Below are 12,737 nucleotides of genomic sequence, written 5' to 3' on the forward strand. Positions count from 1 at the left end.
CTGGTGCCACGTTCTGGCTTATATGGGGGAAGCACATATTATGTTAATGCTGGGTTGTGGAGTCATGCCAATGTTTCCTACTGCAACCCCACAGTAGACTATGCTATCAGAGCTGCGTGCATTTCGGGGGAGAAATGCAGTTATAATGACTTAATCCAGGATAAACAAACACTTTTATCCCATGATTTTTTAAACCCACTTTCGTCACCACCAGCTCAGTGGCCTTGTGGTTAGATTGTCCGCCCTGGGACGGGACTGGGAGGTCGGGGTTCGATCCCCGGCCGGGTCATACCAAAGACTTGGGGAAAATGGGAGCCAGTGCCTCCCTGCTTGGCACTCAGCATCAAGGGTTGGATTGGGGGTAAATACCTGCAACATACTAGCGTCATGTCCAGGTGGTGTACTTGTACATCAAGCTGCCTTAAGGTATAGCAGGAGATAGGCTCCTGCCCTATGGCCATCATGGCTCGGCAAGGCTTACTTACTTACTATTTTCTTCACCCAGTGCCGAGCCTATAAAGGTATAATCTTGGGTGCTACTCTCCCTCTGCCAATCTGGGGAGAGCCCTGAACTGATATCATGTTTCCTAATTCAGTGCATGAGGAGTGAGCAGGCTAAATTCATACTCAGAAGTCACCACAGTTTTAGGTGACTGATAACTGATAACGTGACCAACCACCGAAAACTACAACATGACGTCACTGAGCCGCCGCGGTGGTATGCGACTCACCGCTCACCCAAACACATCTCTCTGTTTGTACGGCCCACCGTTTCGGTGGTCACCTTATCACCTACAACTGGAATATGAATAGACCTTTATAGGCTGAGGATCCCCATCTGAAAATATTTTGACCCAGGGACCCCACATACAACGTTGTAAATATGCTTTTCCATGTTCCTATTTGTGGTCTTTGAAAGTGTGTGAGCTGTTTTCAAATAGCTGGTGTACGTATAAAGGGTTAAAGCCACTTTAACTTCGGTTAAAGCAGGGGACCCCTTGAACCAGCCCCCCCCCCCCCAGACCACTGCGTCAGAGAGGAAACACAGCTGTCAACTGTGTCCTATATGGAAAGTTCTACCCTATATTTTACAATAAATGAAGAAATGATATGATGCAATATATTTTGTCCAGAATTCACAAATAAAATATAAATTGTATTATGTCATGTATTCCGTTCTTTCAACAATAGGATTTTATAAGCTTTGGGTTTGAATGAGATTGTACTGGGACTGAACACCTTATATATGTTGACATGACATAGGGTTATTATTTACTAAACAAACATCAATCAAATGCATCAAATATTGTCCAAATGTGTAATATAGGCACACATAACATTAATGCAAATATACTTTGACAATCATAATATGATTATATCTTAGCACATTTAATGTTGTTTAAAGTCATTTCATGCAATGAAATAGGACTTTTCTGTTTGGATGTTTGGGCTGTCAAGGCCAGAAAGTCGTTTTTTGCCACTCAGTACGCATTCCCACATAACTTCCTGGTATGATGATGATGTCACACCCTCTATTGGTTGAGAAACAGTGGGATGTATACACATGGGATGCATAGCAAGTGTTACAAAAGCACTAATCTTAGCCCATATCCCCACCCAACATAACAGTGGTCCCCAGGTTGATTCCCCCCAGGCCCCCCCTGCTGATCCCAGAGTTGTACTTATACTGACTGTTTGTCAGTTCTTCTTCATGCCAGATGAAGGTCTGAACGACCGAAACGTTGCTCAATAAATCTAACTCAAGCGAAGACAGTGTGCATTTTTCTCTACTTCTCAGTTCCAGATAGTTATCCGACGCACCTGTCCATTGTAGGTGTGCAGAAGGACTTCTTCTTATAGTGCCTCGTAATGTAAACATTTCGAAACATTCCGATTCAAACACACAAGGGTAAACACCAGGGAAATTACAGACTAACACAGAAGACCTAAAGACTAAATACAGAAACTAACAAGTATTAAACAAAACTCAACACACAAACAAACAAGACCAGGAGAGAATTAATTCCCCCCCCCAAAAAATAACACAAATTCGTCCACACATTGTTGAGGAGGACAGTTTAGTGGATTGTAATGTCCTCTCTATGAGCTGCAGTTATTCACAATCACCACTAGATGGTACCAAACAACATCAAATAAATTGAACTCATACATCATACATTGCAAAGCTGCTTTGAAGGTTCTGATGGTGCTAATTTAAAAAACCTACTGGCTCTGACTGTATGTAAGTACTGAATTAATCATCCTAAACTCTTAATAGAAAATTGTGAACTTGGGGAAAAAACGAAACAAAAAAAACAATTGGCCTCTAACAGAAAGGCGTTGAATTATGTATTATTAGTTTTTCAGTTACAGTACACCAATTGGCTTTTCTTTTTTTTTTCTTTTTACATAATTCCTCTACAATATTCTCTCAATAGCATGGTGCATTTGAACTTAGTTGATATATAACAGCAGACAAATGCACCATGCAATATACAAGGAGGATAAAATGTGGGGAAACTGTTCAGGGTGAACAAGTGCAATTACAATTTACAATTTACAATTTAGGAATTTAGCAGACGCTCTTAATCCAGAGCGATTTACATTAGGCAAGAACAAAAAGCATGGGAATACATCACATATGTAAAATGCATTTATCGCGAAACATGCGTAAGCTAAGAACGTGACTAGAACATATCTATATAATGACACTATACATATAAACTATAACTAGAACATATCTATATAATGACACTATACATATAAACTATACATATATGCTATACTATGCTGTACATATATACTATGAAGTGCTATGACTACATACAATGCACTTATTGTGCTGTCTACATGACATGCTATAAGTCTGTTTCAAATGCTATATAAGTCTAAGAAGTGCTTTCTAAGGTGGGTTTTCAGACTACGGCGGAAGATCGGGAGTGATGCTGCAGTTCTGATTGCAACGGGAAGTGCAGCCTATGTTTAGTTTGCACCTGCACAAAATCGTGGTTGCTATAATGCTTGCATGAATGCAGGGCAATGGATTGTCTTGTGTGAAACATTATACCAGGGGTGGGCAACTGGCGGCCCGGGGGCCACATGCGGCCCCCACCTTCACTTAATGTGGCCCTCAGGTTAATATCAGAATACTGATATAATATTGGTTTCAGCTGTTACAACTCCACGACATGCAAACATGACCCGCTTTAATTACTTCAGTCTAAATTAGTAGCTCAATGCTCAACACAAGTATAATTAAAGGCATTTGAAATTACATAAAAATGTTCATTTTCAGGATTCCAATTCAAAATTAGCAAAAACGTAAGATTTTATTTCGAATATAGCAAAAATAGCCGATCTACAAGCTCAAAACGTGTCGCAGCGCGACGCGTTTTGAGCTTGTAGATCGTCTATTTTTGCTATGACAGGAATATATGGCCCTAGGGAGTGAGTGTGGAAATATAGTGGCCCTCTCCATCGTCAAAGTTGCCCACCCCTGCATTATACCATACCTATGCTCAGCCTATATAAAGAGTAAAGACGCTATTACTGTTTACACGTGACCAAGAGCGACGGCGAGTTAGTGACACACGTACCCAGAACGAGCTAGAAAACCAGCGGTCAGAGAGTGAGCAGAAGCTAGAGATAGAGGCCGAGAGGAGAGAGAGAATTGAGAAAGGAGAGATCATATAAGGCAAACTCTTACAGCTCTTGATCTTCTGTTCTTTAGTGGTCAGAAGCCTTCTTGTCTCAGATCTTCAACTATAAAATCGTAAAGAGAAACCACTGTGACGTCTACTGTAAAATGATGAATGGACATCAAATGATGCATGCACAACGGCCCCTTAGCTCTGTGACCAGCCAGAGGCAAGAAAACGCAAACAAACAAAGATCTCATCAATGGCCGACCAAGACTTTGACCTACTCAGGAAAGAAGATCCACATATGTAAAACATGTGACAAGAGCTTCCGATGGTTAGATAATCTGAAGGTCCACCAGCGTGTCCACACAGGAGAAAAACCATACCACTGTAAACACTGTGACAAGAGTTTCAGTCAGTTAGGTGCTCTGAAGACACACCAGAGTATCCACACAGGAGAAAAACCATACCACTGTAAACAATGTGGCAAGAGTTTCAGTCAGTTAAATTACTTGAAGGTCCACCAGCGTATCCACACTGGAGAAAAACCTTACCGCTGTAAACACTGTGACAAGAGTTTCAAATGGGTGAGTGCTCTGAAGACACACCAGCGTCTCCACACTGGTGAAAGACCATACCACTGTAAAGAGTATGACAAGAGTTTCAATGATCTGGGTCACCTGAAGTCACACCAGCGTATCCACACTGGGGAAAAACCTTACCACTGTAAACAGTGTGACAAGAGTTTTGTTATGCTGGGTCACCTGAAGTCACACCTGCAGCGTATCCACACGGGAGAACAACCATTCCACTGTAAACAGTGTGACAAGAGTTTCAATAGCTTAGGTCACTTGAAGTCCCACCAGCGTATCCATACAGGAGAAAAACCTTACCACTGTAAACACTGTGACAAGAGTTTCAATAGCTTAGGTCACTTGAAGTCCCACCAGCGTATCCATACAGGAGAAAAACCATACCATTGTAAACAGTGTGACAAGAGTTTCAATGTGTTAAGTAGTCTGAATATTCATCTGCGTATCTACACTGGGGAAAAACCTTATCGCTGTAAACACTGTGACAAGAGTTTCATTCAGTCATGTAACTTGAAGTCCCACCAGCGAATCCATACAGGAGAAAAACCTTACCACTGTAAACAGTGTGACAAAAGATTAAATAAGTTAGATCACTTGAAGTCCCACCAGCGTATCCATACAGGAGAAAAACCTTATCACTGTAAACTCTGTGACAAGAGTTTCAGTCAGTTAGGTCACTTGAAGTCCCACCAGCGTATCCATATACAGGAGAGAAAGCTTGCCAAAACAGTTTCACCAGAGTTTCAACATGAGTGGTAGTCTGAGTCTGAAGATATGTGCTTTTGATGTGGTGTAGGCCTACGAAGGATGGGGATTTGTCAAAAATGACTCGTGGGTCATTGGGCAGCCAAGCCATCAAGGTTTAGAGTTTAGAGTTATCTTATCCACCCCTAAGTGCCCACTCGTCCAGGTGCCCACATGTCCCTAGTGCCCAGATGGTTTTGGTGCTCAGTTGTCCAAGTGCCCACCTCTCCAGGTGCCCACTCGCCCAGGTGTCCAGTTATCTCCACCCCTATGTTCCCACTGGTCCAGGTGCCCAGTTATCTCCACCCCTATGTTCCCACTGGTCCAGGTGCCCACATGTCCCTAGTGCAGATAGTTGTGGTGCCCATTTTGGTGCCCATTTGTCCTGGTGCTCACCCAAAAAGATGCTATTGTCCCCATAGTGCTCACCTGTCTTGTATTTGAAATAAATTATACATACCTTTGGATAATCTCAGAACTAAAAATCACACCTGTGTGAAGTGAGGGGCGCTAATATATTACAGCCGCTCATGTTGATTAGGTGATGTAATGGTGATAACCCTAACCCTAAAACAAACGGTGCAAACACAAACATTAAATGCCATTAACAATAAAGAGACAATTTGACGTAATGAGGGACAATATGACGTAAATGTTCCCTTCATTGTCAATGGCATTTTTAAAACAAACATTGAACTAAAAACAAACATTAAACCTGTATATAGCGCCCCTCAAAAAATAATGTATGTATTTCTAGATTGTTTTAAGACATGGAAAAACAATCACGTGAACGAACACGTATGGATATATAGCTAAACTTATAGATAGTAATGCCCAGATACTTTTTGAGTGGTGTAAACCACTCCTACAACTGGCTTTGTTGTGCAGAAAAAATGAGCATGGTTGCTATGTTCACCCTGTTCACCCGGGTGTGATTTCATACAACTGGCTTTGTTTGTGCAGAAAAAATGAACATGGTTGCTATGTTCACCCTGTTCACCCGGGTGTGATTTCATTACGTCAGACATGATTTCATTACGTCAGACAGGCTAAGACCTTACACCACTCAGTTCACACGGGTGTGATTTTTTTTTTACTTGGATAGCGGAAAATGCCTCACGTGATTGGCTCTCAACGCAGGAAGTGCAGAATCCCTGGCAAAATTCTGCATTTCTAGAACCAATTTGTACCTGAGCAAACTGTGAGTTGTGACTGTTTATTTTTCTGTTCACAAATGTTAATTCGATTGGTTTGTGTTCAAACACAAAGCAAAGTTACATTTTGTTTCACGAATACAAACTATGAATTACAAGTGCACATTTTTTGCACCAATACAAAATATGAAATATAGCGGCAAGCAGCAATAAGACGGGGCCAATCAGAAAAATCAAACCTGTGTGAACTGAGCGGTGCAGGCTGCTCAACAACACCGCTGGCTGGCTGCAGTTATAGTGCTCAGTGTGAATGGCCCTTTTATGCTGCTCAACAGTGCCACTTTAGGTCACCCAGCGGTATTGCAGCTGTTTGTACCCCAAACATATAGACAGACAGACGGGCGGGCGGGCGGACGGACAAACGGACGGACGGACAGACAGACAGACGAGGCATGAGGTATGCCTGTTCAAAGTGCCTGTTATCACTGTTTTTTTCCCCCCGAATGTTCATGTACAAAATTCTCTTCAACTGTGATTTCAGATGATGGTCCATATATTGTGTGTAGAACGTGTTCCGCATGAGTCACATGTGTAAACAAGGTCTATGGCTTTTGGCCAAACGAGGCATGAGTTATGCCTGCTCAAAGTTGTCATTTTCCAACAATTGCTATATTGCTATTGCTATTAGTGTAGATTTTCGTCCTACACAAACATTAAATTACCTTTACAATTTACAATTTCAATTTACAATTTAGGCATTTAGCAGACGCTCTTAATCCAGAGCGACTTACATTTAGCAAGAACAAAAGCATGGGAATACATCACATATATAAAAAGCATTTATCAAGAAACATGCGTAAGCTAAGAACGTAGCTAGAACATATCTATATAATGACACTACATATAAACTATACATATATACTATACTATGCTGTACATATATACTATGAAGTGCTATGACTACATACAATGCAATTATTGTGCTGTCTACATAACATGCTATAAGTCTGTATCAAATGCTATCTAAGTCTAAAAAGTGCTGTCTAAGGGGGTAGGGTAAGTGCTATGGGCCATGGTGGAGTCTGAAAAGGTGGGTTTTCAGACTACGGCGGAAGATTGGGAGTGATGCTGCAGTTCTGACTGCAACGGGGAGTGCATTCCACAGTTTTGTGCGAATGTCCCGGCGTTTTTAGTGAGGGTACTTCCAGCTTCCCTGCATTGGCTGACCTTTGATAATGAATGGAGAATTTTACGTCATAGTCTCTGAGCAAATAGGCATATAGTGTCTATTTTATGTCATGATGATGTACGATGATATATGAGGGGCCCTCACTTCACACAGGTGTGATTTTTAAACTTAAAAACAAAAGCCCAACATTTTCATTAGATATTATTGGTCCAAAGTCTGTGTGTAGAAATTGTCGTGACTTTCGATCAAAGATCCCGGGAGTAGATAGATGTTAACCGTTTTGCATATACTTCAAAATGGTGGGAGATCCAAAGGTCAGAGGTCAAAAGTCAGAACACGGAAGTTGTTCGGCATGACGAAACGCATATGAGTAAAGGTCAAACGGTTATGGGCTATGTCTGTTCAAAGTTTGCATTTTAAATTGAGTGCTATAGTACCACTCTTTGGCCAATTGTGGGCTTTACGTCCTCACCGTTTGGCATAGCCCTGTGAATCCGACTGCACAGAACCAGAACTGAACCAGAACCAGAACCAGAACTGCTATTTTTAAATTTTGGTGGAAGAAGAAGAAGAATTGATTGATTGATTGATTGATTGATTGATTGATTGAAGTATGTATTAACAGTATACAGAATAGGTACATTTCAGCTTTCAGGCACAACTCAAAGCTACTTTCCACAAATGTTATGTGATATGTATCAGTCAGTAGAGGGCGCCAGAGTGCAGCAATCCAAAATGTGGATTGAAGAATGTTGACTTGCACAATATATTAATGTTGTGTAAAGTTAAGTGTCTGAACGTCACACGTGCACACGCACGCACACGTGCACACATGTCTACACTTTGCATTCCTATTACACTGTCTGTCTGTCTGTCTGTCTGTCTGTCTGTCTGTCTGTCTGTCTGTCTGTCTGTCTGTCTGTCTGTCTGTCTGTCTGTCTGTCTGTCAACTGTGACTGTGAGTCAACTTTGGATGTGATCTACCTGTTCAGATGTGTATATATATAGTATCTTTCCCATTTCCTTGACACCCGATGATCTATATAGCGTTTGAGCAAATGTGTTTGAGCAAATGCTTGGGGGTCCACTTGGGGACCACCTGGGGACCACTGGGGACCACCTGGGACCACCTGGGATGTTGTAGTTTTCGGTGGTCACCTCTTTGCCGAAAACTGGACTATGAATATGCCTTAGGGATGTGCCGATGAGACATTTTGGTCGATATCGATATCCGATATAATTAATTGCTATTATGGCCGATAACCGATATTACCGATATGATCTCATTCTGTATTAAAACAATATATAATAATTGTGTCCATTCTTAAAAATACATGTAACAGGGCCTGTCTGCACTGCAGGCTTAGGCAAGTCAGATTTAACTTTAATACCTTTATATTTAATATTGTGAGCTTGTAGATCTGTTCAAGCTGTTACTGGTTTATCTGTAAAGACTAAAGACAGACCGATTAATCGGACCGATTAATTAATCGGTCTGATTGATTAATCGAACCGATGCCGATTAATCTAAAAACAACTCAAATCGGCCTTTGTCGATGTGTTTGCCGATTAATCTCCCATCACTACTTATTACAGGTCTAACTCCTATAGTGGCACAAATGGACACATAGACCTTACAGATATGTACTGTAACTCTGAGAGTGTACGAATGTAACCAAATGGACCCTGCAGGTCCATCTGGTTCCATTTGTATACACTCTCAGAGTTAAATGAACACTGATAATTGTACAGTGTATTGTCCCAAGAGATAAGAGTGCTATCAAATCCATGGACTAACGCATATCAAACTTGAGATCCTTGAAATAAAATGAAAAGGTTGACATCACTGCACAGTATAGCATCTTAACCACCATTTGTGCGTGTGTGCGTGCGTGCGTGTGTGCGTGCGTGTGTGTGTGTGTGTGTGCGTGCGTGGTACCGTACGAGTGTCGTGACTCGTGAGCTTAAGGTGTTCCCTGTCATTACGGAGAATGAACTTTGATCATTCTGTGAGACATCACACAGATACCACACAGATACTCTCTCATCTGGGATTCCTCTGTGCAGGGACGTACAGAGAGTGTCAGAGAGGCAGGGGCTGAAATCCCCTAAGAGGGCACTTTTGGACAAAAAATAGCAAAAATAGCAGATCTACAAGCTCACAACGTGTCGCAGCGCGACGCGTTGAGAGCTTGTAGATCAGCTATTTTCGGGGCGCAACCCAGCAGCACTCTATAGCTAGTGGAGATGCGACATACTGACATGAATTTCTAAACAAATTTGTTCAATGCAAAAATGCTGCGTTCAGGTTCAGGCCGACTTCAGAGAAAAAGCAATTCTCCTGAATGCTGCCTTCCGGTATGACATGGAAAGAAGTGGCATTTGCATTTCTTCCACCATATAGTAAATGCTGCATTCGTGGTCTGGGAAAGGGCAGTTGTTTTACAGACGGGTAAAATGGCAGGGGCTGGCCTGGGCCATGGCTCAGCGGTCCAGGCACCTTGGCTGGCAATCCAGTCTGGCAGTGTGCCGCGGGTTCGACTCCCGATCCCGACGGCCTGCATGTCATCCATCCCCCCATCTCTCTCCCCATTTCCTGTCAGCCTAATGTCTGTCCCTCCATAAAAATATAAAATAAAGGCGAAAGCCGCAAAAAAAGAAAGCCTGGGCAGGGGCTGAAGCCCCCCTTGATGTCTATGTGTGCACGTCCCTGCCTCTGTGGTCTTCTCTCTCGTCTGGGATTCCTCCGGATTCTCAGAGAAATGTCACTGACAAATCAAAGTGTTTCTGTTTGCGTAGGATGCTCCATGCTAGCTGTTTATGATACTACGCACCTTGCAATTACCTGTACACTCATGATTGCTCATAATGTACTCAGAGGATGAAAGGAACTAAATACCTTTACTAAAAGTAGAGTGCATTTTATTTACTTTATTTTGTCTTTATTCTTTTAAACCACCATTACACTACATCCCAGAGGCAAATATTGTACTTTTTACTCCACTGCAATTGTGCGGAAACTTAAGTTAACTTTGTAAATATAGAATATTATTGCCCTATTTTATTGTAGCTCACAAGCATTGCATCTTCACATTGTATCAATCATGTGACTGGGCTATTTTCGAAATATTTGAAAACATTGGGGAAATAAACATTATTCTCCACAATGAGTACTTTTATGCTTGTTACTTTAACTATATTTTGATGCCAATACTTTTGTACTTTTAGTGCAATGTTTGTACAAAGTACAAGAAAGGACATATCCTACAGTGTGGTATTGCTACATTTACTTTGAATTCTTCTTCCAGCACTGTTAGTCATACTTCCCAGGTTCAGGAATGTTCTTGCATGCGATGACTCATGTCTAGTTTTTAATTAATTCTTCTTTGTCATAGCGGCAATCATGTAAATGCCGTTGTATAAGGTGATCAAGCATTGATCTTGGAAAACGGGAGGCGAACAATGGAAAAATTCCCCTTCATTTTAACTATAATGGCTGTCAAAGCTCCTTGTAATTATCATGGATGTGGAAATAAGGTGCATGGATTCTGAAAAGACAATTACACACACACACAAAAAAAAAGATACATCACAGAAATAATGTTTGCAATTCTGTTTCAACACACTACTTATATCTACTACTTCTGTTATACTGTGACTCTTGGTACAGATGCAGACTTCTACAAAACATATGATTCATTAGGCCTATACTGTACCTACTTAGGCCTAATTATTTATTAATTATGCACATTATTGGCTCAATCAACATTTGTTGTTTTTACTGAACATGTTTCCAACCTGTTGACACTTTTAAAAGCTTCTTCTTTTCTTGTATGCAAACCTGTTGTCCAGCACCAGCAGCGAGGGACTGGATGTGTGCAAGGTCGCAAGCCACCTGTTTTTGAGTGGTGCAGCCACTCCAATGCATAGCAATATGTGTCCCTGGCTGGCTGGCTGGGTCCGTCCGAGCACGGAAATAGCGAACACACACACACACACACACACACACACACACACACACACACACACACACACACACACACACACACACACACACACACACACACACACACACACACACACGCACAGTACGAGTACAGTACAAGTACAGTACAGCACCACTCAGTTCAGACGGGTCTGATTTTTTTACTTCTGAAAGCTTTCCCAGAAACACAGATTGAATCTGCAGCCTTTCAATCGTCACCAAAGCCTTTTACCAGGTTCACATTCAAACATAAATATCATAAACTAAAAAATATTTTGTTTTGATATTACGAAGTCTTGAATTCATGGAGATTGTTTAGTTTTTGTCAAATTCCTAAGCAAATAATTTGATGACCGGTGGAATTGAACTGAATGAAAACGTATGGTTACACTGTAACTTACGATAGAGGATGTTCATATTTCATATGTAGTGGAGGGTTACACACCGGCATTCCGAAAGCCGACTTTTCCAAGTTCCGACGCATTGCCATTCTGACTCGCCGCATTACTGACTCAAACCCTATAACCACATGCGGAAGCCACATAGTCGGAATGTCCCCATGAATACTATAATGTGCATGTTGATATTGATGATGTGTTAACCCATTTAGGCCTGACGTCGAAATTAAAACAATGTCTTCTAAATTCTGAAAACCCATGTTTCTATATCAGTGGTGGGGCGGACGTAGAATACGCACATCGACAGGCTGGGTGCTGGGCTAAAGAAACTTCAGTAGGTATTCGATGGAGCCCGCACACCACAGGTATAAGAAAGACGTTCTTTATTGAAAATTCTGGTGCTCAATATTTCATGTCAAGGACCCCAAAAATGTTATGTAATATGCCCTCCGACCATCATCTGAAAATATGTTGTTCCAGGGACCTCCCCATGCAGAAGCAAAGATTTGAGTTTAAATGTTCACTCTGTAGACCTATACAGAGCTTGTAGATCTGCTATTTTTCAACAGCTAAAGCATGACATAATGCTTAAAACACCAAAAGGGGTTCCCGCCCAAAATGTGTTAAGTTATTGCTATGATGACTATATATGACGACGATGATACATTTTCCACACATCCTAGGCCTACAGTACAGCTCATGATCAGTCGGAAGCATGGAGTGTGCTGGAGATCAGCCCAGAGATGGAGCTCATACTGGAGATCAGCCCAGAGATGGAGCTCTACTGGAGATCAGCCCAGAGATGGAGCTCATGCTGGAGATCAGCCCAGAGATGGAGCTCATACTGGAGATCAGCCCAGAGATGGAGCTCATACTGGAGATCAGCCCAGAGATGGAGCTCATACTGGAGATCAGCCCAGAGACGGAGCTCATACTGGAGATCAGCCCAGAGATGGAGCTCATACTGGAGATCAGCCCAGAGACAGAGCTCATACTGGAGATCAGCCCAGAGATGGAGCTCATACTGGAGATC

This window comes from Electrona antarctica (genome assembly GCF_951216825.1).
Source record: "Electrona antarctica genome assembly, chromosome: 9".
NCBI classification, from domain to species: Eukaryota; Metazoa; Chordata; class Actinopteri; order Myctophiformes; family Myctophidae; genus Electrona; species Electrona antarctica.